The sequence below is a fragment of the Spermophilus citellus genome (genome assembly GCF_964194105.1).
Source record: "Spermophilus citellus genome assembly, chromosome: 9".
NCBI lineage: Eukaryota > Metazoa > Chordata > Mammalia > Rodentia > Sciuridae > Spermophilus > Spermophilus citellus.
In genome coordinates, this window is record NC_138191.1 from 46,817,295 (window position 1) to 46,830,711 (window position 13,417).

The 13,417-nt window shown below is 36.7% G+C and overlaps 1 protein-coding gene across 1 annotated transcript in view; it reads right to left on the minus strand.

Moving 5' to 3' along the window:
* LOC308655171 (pancreatic alpha-amylase-like) overlaps nucleotides 1-13,417 on the minus strand; it is a 30,044-nt gene extending 16,627 nt beyond the window's left edge. The window contains exon 1 of the mRNA XM_081305033.1: nucleotides 13,310-13,417. The gene's annotated coding sequence lies outside the window, so the exon portion shown is untranslated. The remainder of the gene's footprint in view (nucleotides 1-13,309) is intronic.

Sequence of the window (13,417 nt, forward strand, 5' to 3'; positions counted from 1 at the left end):
TCCTGGAAAGTGGCCTTTGTAAATTTAACTTATCTATGAACTAGATAAAGTGATGTTTATGTCATGAAATTATCATGATTAAACAAGTTAATGCAAGTAAAGCTGTTATCCTAGTGTATGAATATGATAAAATCTCAGTAAGCTTGTTTGCTATGATATTGTTATTACAGCATGTTTTTTATAGTCTTGGTCCTACTGAAATTGTTACAAACTCATTTCTCTTTCCACCTTTCATTCTTTCATCACATGGCATTCTCTTTCCTTTCCACGCTTTTCAAATTCTAATAATTCTTTCTACTACTCAGAAATAATTTTGTATCCCCCAGGGTAAGATACAGGAATGAAAAGACATCTTTATTATTTTCCATCTTTAATTTTGTGCATTTTTTCTTTTCCCTTTCTTCTTTTCTTTCTATATTCCCTCTCTCTCCCCTTCACATATCTCTTTCTATTTCTTTTCTTCTTTAGGATTTCTGGCAGACCTGTGTTGATTTTGAAACATACTTTCATCGTTACCTATTAAGTTAATTTTAAGTCATCCTGTTAGCCACAGATCAGTGATATTCATAGTGCAGGTAAGATGTTGTTAAAATAAGAAAACTTGAGGATATTATTGAGGAATTTTATTAGCAAACCAAGATAGGTGGAGATATACAAATATAAGCTTCTATTACTCGTCACATACATTGTCATTTATTTTTCTCATTTATTCTTTTTTTTAATAGTATAATATATTCTCTTGTATTTTGTAATTTTCTTTTCATAGAATACATGTGGTCATTATCAATTTCAATAGTGGAAAAAAAATATTTATTATGTATAATTTTATATCCATGGGAAGATTATCCTAGGACAAGTAAATCTCAGTTGAGGATAAAGTCTGTTGGAATCTGTAATACTCTGATACACCGACAATGGAGAGCTCTTCCCTAACTGGAACTTCTCTGTTAGAAGTTCTACAAGATTTCCTTCCTAGGATTGAGAAATCTGTAAACTGAGATTTCAGCATCTCCTAATTTTAAAGTTTTCTAGGGGATAGGTGACCATCACTACCCGGTATCAATGGAACAGAGGGAAGTTCCTAGTTTTTAATTAAACAGTGTCTATTTTCTGGGGTCTTTACTTGCCGCAGTCTGGCTGGGCACAGAATCACGAGCCACCACACAGCTTTGTAGATTCAAACAGCAATTCTTTATTCCCGAACTCACACCGGCCTCCACACACGCTCTGGGGCAATCCCAGTTCTCCTCCGCCTAATTCACCTACTCCAGGAGGCATTCTTCCCAAAATACTCTCTGAATCTCAGGAGAACTCAAAGGGAGCTCAGGTAGCAGAAACACCCTATTTCCAGCAGCAATAATCCTCAACCTCCAACTTCCCTAAAATCCCTATTGTCTTAAACTGGGAACGCCCTAAACCCAAGGACCAGGATACTATACTTCCTCAAACTGCAGGATACACCCTAAACCTGGATCCACCCTCGTCCTTGAGTAGGGTCATCTTTCTCAAACACACATGCAATGTCAATAGCGAAATTCCAAGGCAAGTCCATTTAACATGGGGTACGCTGGCAAGGAAATTTCGATGCGTCATTCCTACTTGGTTCAGCATCTCCCCCCTTCTGATTAATTAAACAACAAGCAATGTGGCTTAAGGACCGTGCCTGGTAGGTTGTCCAATTCAACATATGGTTCTTACCCATCATGGGAGAACTGACATTTAGGCGTCAGCTTCCTGTCTTAGGTTGAACCACTGCAATCAGATCAACCCATCACTGACTACCGGTCCAGCATTCAGCCATGCTTGTGGATAGGCCTATGCACCAGTGGGGAGGTGAGGTTCTTGCCTCACCTCTGTTGGCCTCCAAATTTAGCCTTGGTGCCAGTGGGGGGGGTGAGGTTCTTTGCCTCACCTCTGTTGTCCCCCAAATTTTAGACCATCACTAGTAGAAGGGAGGCGGATACAGAAATGCCACTACACCAAGCCAATTGATGGCTCCTTTGGAAAAATTGCGTCACTGGTGACACCATCAGCAAAGATATGCCAGCAGTACCACAATTCGCTGCACCAGACAATATTTCACAATGCATGCAACTGATATATAGTCCAGGCAAGTTCTGCAGGCAGTTCAAATTGGAGGAGTCTATCAATATGTCCATTTCCTCCCAAAGTAAATCAAGTCCTTGATTGAGCATTACTTGTTGAGTTATATTCATTGATGCATCAGTTTATACAGTTTACTGTGATGGCTATCATAGAAGCTGTAGTTTGGTTTTATCTTAGTCTTCACTGGCACTGGGATGGAGATGGGAATTCTGGCAATGATGCTAAAGAGACATTATCCTGAACAGAATTATTAAATATAATGAAAAGGAAAGGTGAAAGTAAACAAACAGATCTGTTAACCTCCTTAAAAAACAATCCTTAACAGCTGTTTACCTAATTTAAATAAGTAAGCAAACAGATCTGTTAACCACCTTTAAAAACAATCATTAACAGCTGTTTACCTAATTTAAATTAAACCATTTAAATCACGTGGATAAAAAAAAATTCGGATCCATTTTTTCATGAGCGCTCCTCATAAATGAAATATGGACATACACACATACAGACATACAACACAAAACAGAAATGTGCACACAACATACAACACATAAGACAATAGTAAATAAAGGCCTTGTAGCTATACCTAGGTGAAATCTCCATTGCAATGTTTAAAAACTCCACAGTCAAAAAATAAAACATAGTCAAAAAATAAAACTGATCAGAAAAACATTAAACTAGGTTTGTATGAGCTCAAAAAATAAAATAGAACTTTACAATGTGGGAAAAATGCAATAATAAAATAGATATTGAAAAAAGCACCGTGGTTAATCACTGTCGCAGATGTAAGAATAGCCAAGCTGGAGCTCTGGATATCAGCTGTTATGGATTTGAGTCAAATCATCTTCTTTTTCTGTAGAAATTGCTTTAGTTAATCTCTCTGGAATCCAAATCGGCTGCTGTTCTCCCTGTGGAAAAACACAAACGGAACCCCGATTCCAGACAGTAACTGGGTCGGGACCTTTCCATTGTCCTGTTAGAATATCTTTCCAAAGTACCTTAGGCTTATGTACATTTTTTGGGTACATATGTCTTTCCGCAGCACTAAGTCCTGATGAATCCAAATTTAAAAAGTTTAGAGTAAAAAGGGTTATTTTAAGTTTATCTTTGGGGGATATATACCCCTTACCAATTCCCTCTTTTTGCTTTAATAGGTAAGTTTTAATAGTTTGATGAGCTCTTTCAACTATGCCTTGTCCCTGTGGATTGTATGGGATTCCTGTTATATGAGTAATACCAAATGATGAGCAAAATTGTTTAAAAAGAGGCAGATGTATAACCAGGACCATTATCAGTTTTTAACTGTTTAGAAACACCCACAGTGGCAAAATTTTGTAAGCAATGAGCTATAACATCTTTAGTTTTTTTTCCGGCATGAAGGGAGCCCATCAAAAATCCAGAAGAAGTATCAACTGTAACATGTAAATATTTTAATTTTCCAAATTCTGGCAAGTGTGTGACGTCCATCTGCCAAATATGGTTAGGTATCAGTCCTCTAGGATTGACTCCAAGATTAACTTGTGGTAAAAAGGTCACACAATTTTGACATTGTTTTATTATATGCCTGGCTTGTTCCTTAGTTTTTTAAAACACTTTTGTAAAGTATTAGCATTAACATGAAACCTTTTATGAAAATTTGTAGTTCTTCTGCACCAATTTGCAGTCCCACCAACAATGAACAAGTGTACCCTTTTCCCCCGCACCATTAAGAGAGGTAAACAGGGAGCCTACATCCTGGGAACAAATCTTTACCCCCTTCTGTTTAGTTAAGCAACAAGCAATGTGGCTAGGGACCGTGCCTGTTAGGTTTGTCCAATTCAATATATGGTTCTTACCCGTCATCGGAAAACTGACCTCTAGGCGTCAGCCTCCTGTCTTAGGTTGATACCACTGCAATTGGATCATACCCATCACTGACTACCAGTCCAGCATATAGCCATACTTGTGGATAGGCCTATGCACCAGTGGGGGGGTGAGATTCTTTGCCTCACCTCTGTTGGCCCCCAAAATTAGACCATCACTAGTAGAAGGGAGGAGGATACAGAAATGCCACGACATCAAGTCAATTGACGGCTCTTTAGGAAAAATTGCAACACTGGTGACACATCAGCAAAGATACGCCAGCACTACCATAATTTGCTGCATCAACAGATAGAGCACAATGCATACAAGTGATACATAGTCCAGGCAAGTTTTGTAAGCAGTTCAAAGCGGAGGAATCTATCAATATGTCCATTTTCTCCCAAAATAAATCAACTCAGTGATTGAGCATTACTTGTTGAGTTATTATTCATTGATGCATAAGTTTATACAGTTTGTTGTGATAACTATCGAAGAAACTGTAGTTTGGTTTCATCTTGTCTTCACCGGCACTGGGATGAAGATAGGAATTCTGACAATGATGCTAAAAAAAAAATTATGTAACATTCCAACAGGTACTAAGAAAACAATTTTTTGAACAATTTACATTATCCTGAACAGAATTATTAAATATAATGAAAAGGAAAGGTGAAAGTAAACAAACAGATCTGTTAACCTGCTTATTTGTACACATATTAAAACAATCCTCAACAGCTGTTTACCCAATTTAAATTAAACCATTAAAATCACGTGAATAATAAAAAAATTCACATCCAATTATTCATGAGCGCTCCTCATATATGATATATGGACATACCCACATACAGACATACAACACAAAACAGAAATGTGCACACGTAACATACAACACATAAGACAATAGTAAAGGCCTTGTAGCTTTACCTAGGTGAAATCTCCATTGCAATGTTTAAAAACTCCATAGTCAAAAAATAAAACTGATCAGAAAAACATTAACCTAGGTCTGTATGAGCTCAAAAGTAAAATAGAACTTTATGATGTGGGAAAAAGCAATAATAAAATAGATATTGAAAAAAGCATCCTGGTTAATCACTGTCGCAGATGTAAGAATAGCCAAGCTGGAGCTCTGGATATCAGCTGTTATGGATTTGAGTCAAATCATCTTCCTTTTGGTCTGTAGAAATTGTTTTGGTTAATCTCTCTGGAATCCAAATTGGCTGCTGTTCTACCTGTGGAAACACACAAACAGAGCCCCAACTCCAGACAATCACTGGGTCAGGACCTTTCCATTGTCCTGTTAGAATATCTTTCCAAAGTACCTTAGGCTTATGTACATTTTTTGGATACAAATGTCTTTCTGCAGCACTAAGCCCTGATGAATTCAAATTTAGAAAGTTTAGAGTAAAAAGGGTTATTTTAAGTTTATCTTTGGGGGATATATACCCCTTTCCAATTCCCTCCGTTTGTTTTAATAAGTACATTTTAATAGTTTGATGAGCTCTTTCAACTATGCCTTATCCCTGTGGATTGTATGGAATTCCTGTTATGTGAGTAATGCCAAATGATGAGCAAAATTTTTTAAAAGAGGTAGAAGCATAACCAGGACCATTATCTGTTTTTAACTGTTTTGGAACACCCACAGTGGCAAAATTTTGTAAGCAATGAGCTATAACATCTTTAGTATTTTCTCTGGCATGAAGGGAGCCCATCAAAAATACGAAAGAAGTATCAACTGTAACATGCAAATATTTTAATTTTCCAAATTCTGGCAAGTGTGTGACGTCCATCTGCCAAATATGGTTAGGTATCAGTCCTCTAGGATTGACTCCAAGATTAACTTGTGGTAAAAAGGTCACACAATTTTGACATTGTTTTATTATATGCCTGGCTTGTTCCTTAGTTATTTTAAAACACTTTTGTAAAGTATTAGCATTAACATGAAACCTTTTATGAAAATTTGTAGTTCTTCTAATGTAGAGAAAATATGTGCATCATGTGTAGTTTTATCTGCTAAATCATTGCCCAAACTAAGGGCTCCAGGCAATCCTGTATGTGCCCTAATATGTCCTATAAAGAATGGATCTTTTCTGTCCCATATTAGACTTTGTATAGTGGAAAACAAAGAAAAAACAGTAGAGGAAGGGGAAATCCTACCAGCATCTTCAAGGGAATTAATAGCATTAACTATATATTGACTATTAGAAAATAAATTAAATACAGAATCTTTGAACATCACAAAAGCTTGTAAAACTGCATTAATCTCTACCTTTTGAGCTGATTGTTTGGGTACTAAAAATGTAAAAGTTTGATCAGGGGTAACTACGGCTGCTGTACCATTATTAGACCCATCAGTGAATATATTTGTAGCATTCATGATAGGTGTTTTCCTTGTCATTTTAGGAAAAACTACAGGATGCTTAGACCAAAAAGACAACAAAGGATTCAATGGCAAATGATTATCAAATGAAACATTAGATTTACACATGATTATTGCCCAAGTATTTAACTCATTAGCTAACTCATCAATTTGATCCATAGTATATGGAGTAATAATTTTATTGGGAGAAATTCCAAATACTCCCTTTGCTGCTCTTATTCCTTTGAGTATTAATTGTCCTACAGCCTCAGGATACCTAGTAAGAATAGTGTTAGGAGAATAAGATAAATGTATCCACAATAATGGACCTTCTTGCCAAAATACTCCTGTAGGAATATTTTTTGTTGGTAGTACAATAAATAATAAAGGCAAACTTATATCAATTCTATCTAGATGTATATTTTCCATATATGTTTCAATAATTTTTAATGCCTTTCTAGCTTTAGGAGTTAACATTCGGGGTGAATTTGGATCTGATGGACCCTTTAGAATATCAAATAAAGGTCCCAACTCTCCTGTTGGTATGCCTAGATAAGAACTTATCCAATTTATGTCTCCCAATAACTTTTGAAAATCGTTGAGTGATTTGAGTTGATCTACTCGTATTTGAATTTTCGGTGGACGGACCATGGTTGAGGATAATAGAACTCCTAAATAATTAATTGGAAAATTTAATTGTACTTTATCTATTCCTATCTCTAGATTATAATTTTTTAATAAGTTCCTAAGTGTGGCATAACATTCCAGCAATATGTTTTTATCTTTATGTGCTAATAATACATCATCCATATAGTGAAATATTTTTAGTTCAGGATTTTGATTTCTAAGTGGTGGATTGCTTTATTAACATAGATTTGACACATAGTTGGACTGTTAGCCATTCCTTGAGGGAGTACTTTCCACTCATATCTCTCATCAGGACCTTCATGATTTAATGCAGGGATAGTAAATGCAAAACGTGGACTATCCTCGGGATGAATTGGAATCGAAAAAAAAACAATCTTTAATATCTATGGCTAAAACATGCCATGTTTTTGGTAAAGCAGACAATTGAGGAATCCCTGATTGAGCAGGTCCCATAATAACCATCTCATTATTAATGGCTCTTAAATCTTGCAATAATCTCCATTTACCCGATTTCTTTTTGATGACAAAAATGGGAGTATTATGGGGAGATACGGAAGGTTGTAAATGTCCTTCCGCTAATTGTTGTTTGACCAGATCATGGGCTACTTGTATCTTTTCTTTAGTCAAGGGCCACTGAGGAACCCACACTGGTCTTTCTGATTTCCAAGTAATTTTGATTGTCTCAGTGGCCCTTTCTGAAAATCCGACCCATGTCTGTCTGTTCCTTGATCTAATTGAATTGGTGCTGCTAAACCTTGTTCTTGTTTTCCTAATCTTTTTTCTTTCTTAACACCTTGTCTAGTCCTAGTAGTGGGCGTATTAGAATTGATGTTATTTGTTAACATCAAACCTAGTTGATCCAGGACATCTCGTCCCCATAAATTAATAGGAAGGTGATCCAAAACATATGGCTGTATAGTTCCTTCACATCCTTCAGGATCCTTCCAATCTAATATCATAGAACTTCTATGGGGATTAGTCGCCACTCCTAGGCCTCGAAGCATTTGAGTGGCTTGTTGTAATGGCCAATGTTTTGGCCATTCTCGACGAGATATGATGCTAAGGTCAGCACCTGTGTCCAGTAGCCCATTAAACTCGTGACCTTGAATATTTAGTTTTAGCATCGGGTGAGAATCTAAATTTAAAGACAACATAGCCCAATCTACACCTGTGGAGCCTAATCCCTTAGAACCTCTTTCTACATTATGACTAGAGAACTTATTATGTAGGCTGGGTATTATTAACAACTGTGCTATTCTATCTCCAGGTGAAATTACTGATATACCTCCTGGAGAACTAGCTATAATTTTTATTTCACCTACATAATCGGGATCAATTACCCCAGGACTTATCATAAGTCCTTTTAATGTAGATGAACTACGTCCCAATAATAAGCCTACTGTTCCTTGGGGAAGAGGTCCTTTTACTCCTGTAGGAATGATTTGAACTCCCATCTCTGGAGTTAATACTGCTCTGGCAGAGGCGCAGATGTCCAACCCTGCGCTCCCTCGGGTTTGTCTGATGAGGGATTTAATGGACAATGTGTCCTGGGCACCACCCTGATGGTGTTGCTGGGTTCCTCCACTGCCCCGTATATTTGTGGTTGTGGGCCCCGGAGCATTGGGCCCCTCAGTCCGTTTTTTGGCAATGAAGCCTGATGCCTTTCTCCACGATATCGTGGGTAAATACCTGATCCTTGTCCGTTTTTTGATAATGGAGTACCTTCTATGGTGGTTTGAGAACGGCATTCATTAGCCCAATGTCTCCCTCTACGGCATCGTGGGCAAATACCCGGTATTCTATTCCTTTGATTTCTAGTTTTGTTAAAACCTCCTCTTATAGGGCAACTCCTTTTAAAATGTCCTGTTTGTTCACAATTATAGCATGTTTCTGGCCTGGCATCTAAAGCCTATTGTACTGCAGCTGCCAAGACTTGCCCTTGTTCATTAATATCTCTACATATTTTAATATATGTATTTAAGTCTTCATGTCTCCATGGTCTAATAACCTCTCTGCAGCAACGATTTGCTTGGTCATAAGCCAGTTGTTCTATTAATGGCATTGCTTGATCTGTATCCCCAAAAATTTTGGCGGCTGTTTGAATAAGCCTATCTACAAAGTCAGCGTAAGGTTCATTAGGTCTCTGTATTACCTTAGATAGCTGACCTTGTAAATCTCCATGTCCTTGTAAAGTCTTCCATGCCCTAACTGCGTCTGCAGCAATTTGTGCATATATAGCAGGATCATATTCAATTTGTTGCCGTTGACCCTCATAAGGTCCTTTTCCTAAAAGCATATCTAGATTTCTTTGAGGGTAACCAGCTGCTGCATTTCGCCTAGCTGTCTCAGTACAAAATTCCTCATTGGCAACTTTCCATAACAAATATTGTCCTCCATTTAGCACAGATTTACACATGCTAGCCCAATCTGCTGGCGTCATGTCCAAGTTAGTAATGGATTCGACCATGCTTACTGTGAAGGGAGCTTGGGGACCGTAGGTTGTTACAGCCTCCTTTAACTGCTTCACTGTTTTAAAATCTAAAGCACGGTGATTTCGCTGCCCTCCTACCTGCTCAAGTACGGGGCATGCTAATCTTTGAGGTCCTGTCTCAGGATCCCACTTATCAACTACGGGGTTTGAGGGCCACTCAGCTGTTTCCATCGGTGGGGCTGTTGGTAGAATTACGCCCTCTGGTAATAAAACGGAGTTAGTAACAGCCTCTTGTTGTGGCCTTTTTCCTAATAACCCCTTTTCCTTTAAATTTTCTTCCTCTGTCTGACTAGCTCGAGAGACCTTCTCTTTTGCTTGATCTAAAATGTCTTTCTCCATGGTCTGAACCTCTAACAATTTACTTAACACCTTTTCGGTTTCTTTTTTACTAATTTCTAATCTTCTATAAAGATAACACAACCCAATAAGATAACACAAAACAAAACCGCAACTGAATGAAACAAAAACTGAATAAAAATTCGCTGTATCAATTTTCTCTTTCTCCGGGCTGACAAACTTCAAACCTTGAGCCATCCATTTTTCCCAGTTTGCCTGAGAAATTTCTAGGGACAGGCAGCTTGAAACAAAAATGAAATAAATCAAAACAAGAACACATTGTTTTTTGAAATGGTCACCCATTCTCTCGCCTTCCCTCAGGGGCGAGCAATTTCACTTACCTCCAAGTTTCAGACGTTCCGCGTATGGGCCACCAAATGCCGCAGTCTGGCTGGGCACAGAATCACGAGCCACCACACAGCTTTGTAGATTCAAACAGCAATTCTTTATTCCCGAACTCACACCGGCCTCCACACACGCTCTGGGGCAATCCCAGTTCTCCTCCGCCTAATTCACCTACTCCACAAGGCTTTCTTCCTAAAATACTCTCTGAATCTCACGAGAACTCAAAGGGAGCTCAGGTAGCAGGAACGCCCTATTTCCAGCAGCAATAATCCTCAACCTCCAACTTCCCTAAAATCCCTATTGTCTTAAACTGGGAACGCCCTAAACCCAAGGACCAGGATACTATACTTCCTCAAACTGCAGGATACACCCTAAACCTGGATCCACCCTCGTCCTTGAGTAGGGTCATCTTTCTCAAACACACATGCAATGTCAATAGCAAAATTCCAAGGCAAGTCCATTTAACATGGGGTACGCTGGCAAGGAAATTTCGATGCGTCATTCCTACTTGGTAATGGCCCTCAGCATTTACTCGTGAATGAAATTTTTCCCTTTATCTATATTCCCAAGTCAAATGCAGAAGAATGATCATGTATTGACAATAACAAAGCTAAATTATTTTTAAAATATTGATAAATCAAAAGGCAAAGGCGCATATCTAAATTTAGTAATACTGTGAGCCTTGTGAATTGGGACAAACCCCATTATCTCATCATAATATAAAACTCAGTCTTATGATTACTTGAATACATTTCCTCTCGAATTTCTCTCAACAATTAAATTCTAAAATAATCATGTGATTGGGATAAAGTTTGTCCACAGATGGAATGATCTCTTAATTCTTCCTCATTGTGAGCTAAATAGCATGACAGTAGAGGCAAAGAGGTGTAAGATTGGTTTTAAGGTATTAAAAATGTCAGAGCTTCCACAGCATGGCAACAGCTTTGCCAATGTCCACATGATAGTTGAAAATACGAAGCCCAGCAAAGGTTAAAGCTGACAGTTGCAAAATGACTGCTTGGATATCTTTCTGCAATGCATCCCCATGAACATAGTAACAACTCATCCAAGGCTTCAATGACTATGAACAGTGAGGGCTACAACCAAGGACGAATGGTCCACTGCAAAGCAAAGATTCAAACATGCAGCCAGAACATCCCCGGGAGCAAAACACTGATAACCCTCTTACTAGTTCAATGGAGCCTTAAAACCAAAATGGGGCTTGGTGACCAGTGAAGGTGCTGCATTCCACAGCATCCTGGGGTAAGTCAGTGGTAGAGAAATACTGAGACATGAGCATTTCTGACCATTGGTATCCAAAGTAACAGAGTTCAGCCTCCTTGGATACTGCAGAGGACACTCAATCTTAAGAGAATTGCTATCCTCTTTTTGAGGGCTCCAGGTCCTTCATCAACCTGAAAGCAGTTATGACCCATTTAATCTTAATTTTCCCCTAAAGCAAGCAATCTGAAGATCTCTAAACCCCACAGGAGAAGGCTTCATATAACCAAATATGTTGCTACCTTGCGAAATCAAATCCTGGATAACTTTGGAATAAAAAAATGGATTTGCAATATTTGCTGTGTCTACTTTCCTAGAATAGCTATCCCATAAGAATTTTCCTCAGAAAACCTATCACAGTTAGTAATAATAATTCTGTTAACCACATATGCTTATTTTTTGCATTGCTCTACAAAGAGGAAATTTCTCTCTTTCAGAAGCTCTATTGTTACAATATACGCTGGCAAATGAAATAACTTGGAAATTCCTTGAAAATATGAAGTAGAGCTAGGTATTCATACGCATAAAATATATAAAAAAGGGCATCTAGTGATATCACAACAGTAAAGCAACAATATTCAGGTGAAGATTTATAGTCAATAAAATATACCTAATATTTATGGGATATAGTGTAATATTTGGATACATGTATATAAGATATGTACTGATCAAAACAGGATATTAAATGTGTACATCTTCTTATCATTGTTTTATGTTTAAAACTTTCAAGTTTTCTCTTCTAGTTATTCATAATATATTTATTAGGTTATTGTTAAACATAAATATCCCATCAATATATATAATTATTATGTGTTAATAAAATATTATTTAAATTTTTAAACAGTTGGAAATTTGCTAACTACCCTTATTTGATCATTGTACCTTGTATACACTAGTCAAATAATTACACTACACCTCATAAATATGAACTATTAAAATAATAATATATAAATGAATAATTGTAAAATAAATCATATCCACGGACAGAAAGAAAGTTCTAAATGAAAATTATCCAGTGTATATTTTTCACTAAAATATTTTTCCTAATGATATTATATTAGACATGGTTATTTCATTTAATGTTTGCAATATAAATGCCAATATAATGGTAAGACTCCAGCAAAAATTCAGGATTTTGCTTAAGGCATTAAATATAATAAATTTAGTCATATAACTTAATCCCTACTAGAGTCATGCCAAACATAAATTGATGGAGTTCTATTAAAATGTTAAACGAAGAGTAATAATTTCCAAGAAATCTTTATATTTTTATAAATCCTGTCTACTTATATAAATATCAATTATTCACAAAATTCTTTTTCCCTTTTCTAAGTAGTCTGGGAACTGTGCTAAATGCTAATGGGGTTTTTAACATGCAAAGAATATGAAAGGACAAATTATGTACTCTTGTCATTTACACTTATTAGCCAGAGACTTCATAGTTATGTATTTTGTAGTAAATAATTTAATAGAAGTATCATTAAAGTATTCAATAGGAATACTTTTATTTACTTTGTAATTTATAAACAATAGGCATTTATTTCTCATTGTTCTACATGCTGAAAAAAAAGGACATACTTTTAATGTCACATCTATGCAAGGTATGTTATCACATATATCTACCTCCAAATATTGCAACTTTAATTTTTTTTATTTTTTCTAGTTTTTATATTCTAAAGCGTTAGTATTATTGCTATAAAACTTGATCAAATGCATAGTTGTTCTTATTGAAAAGAAGTCATAATTTCTTTGAATTTTACATTGTATTATGTAAGATTTTCTCAAAACAGGAAACCTTCACCCATCAGCAGTCCCCAGAAGAAGTAAGGAAAAAGAAAATAAACCTAAGCTTAGGATAAGCCCCACGTGAAGGTTAGATAAAGAAGGCAAAGATAATGAAGTTTGCCTACCAGATCTCTGAAATTAGAGAAATGTTTTGAGCCAGCACTCAGTCACATTTCCAACATAAATAGTACAGTTTGTTCTGCTGGACACTGAAACATGAGCTGTCCACAAAC